Consider the following 3,232-nt stretch of genomic DNA (forward strand, 5'->3'; position numbering starts at 1 on the left):
TAAAAAGTTGAGATTGGAATTGAGCGTACCATGTTGATGGCGCCATTGATGATCACAATTTCGTGCACCAAGTTTTTGGCGCCGTTGCCGAGGATTGTTCGAGTATGGACAACTGACGGTTCATCTTGTTGCTTAGATTAGGTATTTTTTTTTCTTCAGAGTTCTTAAGAATGAATTCTAGAGTTTCATGATGATCTGTTGAAGTCTGGCTAGCTGTGAAGCCATGTCTAATTTTATTGGACCGAGATTTCAACTTATCATCACAAGAGCATGTTGATTTCTATCAATCTTGCTGTTGGAGCAGTGATCTGCTAAGGCTTGGCTGGCCATTGGCCATGTCTAGTGTTTTGGACCGAAGCTTTCTTTGAAAGCTTGGCTGGCTATGAAGCCATGTCTAATTCCTGGACCGGAGTCTTAGACTAAACATTGCATGATTCCTGGAATTCTCATTAAGAATTTTGATACCTTTATTTTCTTCTCCACTTAATTTTCGAAAAATAAAAAAAAATTACAAAATCATAAAATCCAAAAATATTTCTTTTTTGAGTCTAGTGTTTCATTTTAAGTTTGGTGTCAATTGCATGTTTCTGTTCTTTTTGCAGTCATGCATGTATCTTCATTAATCTTCAAGCTGTTCTTGATGATTTCATTGCTCTGATTTTTAAATTCTCTTGACTTGAGTGTTTATGTGTCTCATATGCATTCTCATTAGTGTCAGTAGTATACAAACTGCTAAGTTTGGTGTCTTGCATGCATTGTTATTTGATTTTAGTTGCATTTTGATTATTCCTCATTATTAAAAATCCAAAATTTTTTTTTAATTTGTGTCTTTTCAAGTCAATAATACAGAGAATTGAAGATTCAGAACATACTGCAGAGGAATTACACAGAAAAAGCTGGGCGTTCAAAATGCCCAGCAAAGAAGACAGACTGGCGTTTAAATGCCAGCCAGGGTACCTGGCTGGGCGTTTAACGCCCAAAAGGGTAGAGTTTTGGGCGTTAAACGCCAGAATGTGCACCATTCTGGGCGTTTAACGCCAGGATGGCACAAGAAGGAAGATTTTGTTTTCAAATCAAATTTTTTTAAGTTTTCAAAATCTTTTCAAAACCAAATCTTTTTCAAATCAAATCTTTTCAATCAAATCTTTTTCAAAATCAATTTCTTTCTATTTTTAAAAATACTTGCTATCAATTAATTATTTGATTCAACATTTCAAGTATGTTGCCTTTTCTGTTGAGAAAGGTTTAATGTTTGAATCATATATTTTATTGATAGCCAAGTCATTAATTTTCAAAATCAAATCTTTTTAAAATGTTTTTCAAATCATATCTTCTCAATCATGGTTTTCGAAAATTCTTAAAGTTTTTCAAAATGTTTTCAAAATCTTTTACTTAATTTTTGAAAATTTCTTCCCTTCTTCTCACATCCTTCTATTTATGGACTAACACTATTCCTCAATGAACAATTCGAACTCCATCTCTCTTGATAAGTTTGAATTCTTCCACTTCTGCCTTCCATTTTTCTTTTCCTCTGACACCTCAAGGAATCTCTATACTGTGACATAGAGGATTCCACATTTTCTCGTTCTCTTCTCTTTCATATGAGCAGGAGCAAAGACAAAAGCATTCTTGTTGAGGCTGATCCTGAACCTGAAAGGACCTTGAAGCGAAAGCTAAGAGAAGCTAAGGCACAACTCTCTGTAGAGGACCTAACAGAAATCTTCAAGGAAGAAGAACACATGGCAGCCGAAAACAACAACAATGCCAACAATGCAAGAAAGGTGCTGGGTGACGTTACTGCACCTACTCCCGACTTCTATGGGAGAAGCATCTCTATCCCTGCCATTGGAGCAAACAACTTTGAGCTTAAGCCTCAATTAGTTTCTCTAATGCAACAGAATTGCAAGTTCCATGGACTTCCATTGGAAGATCCTCATCAGTTCTTAGCTGAGTTCTTGCAAATATGTGACACTGTCAAGACTAATGGGGTTGACCCTGAGGTCTACAGACTTATGCTATTCCCTTTTGCTGTAAGAGACAGAGCTAGAACATGGTTGGACTCACAACCTAAAGAAAGCCTGAACTCTTGGGAAAAGCTAGTCAATGCCTTCTTGGCAAAGTTCTTTCCACCTCAAAAATTGAGTAAGCTTAGAGTGGAAGTCCAAACCTTCAGACAGAAGGAAGGAGAATCCCTCTATGAAGCTTGGGAAAGATACAAACAATTGATCAGAAAGTGTCCCTCTGATATGCTTTCTGAATGGAGCATCATAGGTATTTTCTATGATGGTCTGTCTGAACTGTCCAAGATGTCTTTGGATAGCTCTGCTGGAGGATCTCTTCATCTGAAGAAGACGCCTACAGAAGCTCAAGAGCTGATTAAAATGGTTGCAAATAACCAATTCATGTACACTTCTGAAAGGAATCCTATAAACAATGGGACTAATCAGAAGAAAGGAGTTCTTGAGATTGACACTCTGAATGCCATATTGGCTCAGAACAAAATATTGACTCAGCAAGTCAATTTGATTTCTCAAAGTCTGTCTGGAATGCAAGATGCACCAGGTAGTACTAAGGAGGCTTCATCTGAAGAAGAAGCTTATGATCCTGAGAACCCTTCAATGGAAGAGGTGAATTACATGGGAGAACCCTATGGAAACACCTATCATCCTTCATGGAGAAATCATCCAAATCTCTCATGGAAGGATCAACAGAGACCTCAACAAGGTTTCAACAATAATAATGGTGGAAGAAACAGGTTTAGCAGTGGCAAGCCTTTTCCATCATCTTCTCAGCAACAGACAGAGAGTTCTAAGCAAAACACCTCTGACTTAGCAACCATGGTCTCTGATCTAATCAAAACCACTCAAAGTTTCATGACTAAAACAAGATCCTCCATTAGAAACTTGGAGGGACAAGTGGGTCAGCTGAGCAAGAAAATTACTGAACTCCCTCCTAGTACTCTTCCAAGCAATACAGAAGGAAATCCAAAAGGAGAGTGCAAAGCCATCAACATGGCCGAATTCGGAGAGGAAGGAGAGGCAGTGAACGCCACTGAGGAAGACCTCAATGGACGTCCACTGGCCTCCAATGAGTTCCCCAATGAGGAACCATGGGAATCTGAGGCTCAAAATGAAACCATAGAGATTCCATTGGACTTACTTCTGCCATTCATGAGCTCTAATGAGTATTCCTCCTCTGAAGAGGATGAGTATATCACTGAAGAGCAAGTTGC

At 38.3% G+C, this 3,232-nt stretch overlaps 1 non-coding gene across 1 annotated transcript; it reads right to left on the reverse strand.

Annotated features, from left to right (window-relative positions):
• Window positions 1-2,144: 2,144 nt before the first annotated feature.
• Window positions 2,145-2,252, reverse strand: LOC112763765 (small nucleolar RNA R71). The gene has a single exon (XR_003182933.1). It is a non-coding gene; the product is annotated as a small nucleolar RNA R71 (small nucleolar RNA).
• Window positions 2,253-3,232: the final 980 nt, after the last annotated feature.

Source organism: Arachis hypogaea, chromosome 2 (genome assembly GCF_003086295.3).
Source record: "Arachis hypogaea cultivar Tifrunner chromosome 2, arahy.Tifrunner.gnm2.J5K5, whole genome shotgun sequence".
In the NCBI taxonomy this organism is placed as follows: domain Eukaryota; kingdom Viridiplantae; phylum Streptophyta; class Magnoliopsida; order Fabales; family Fabaceae; genus Arachis; species Arachis hypogaea.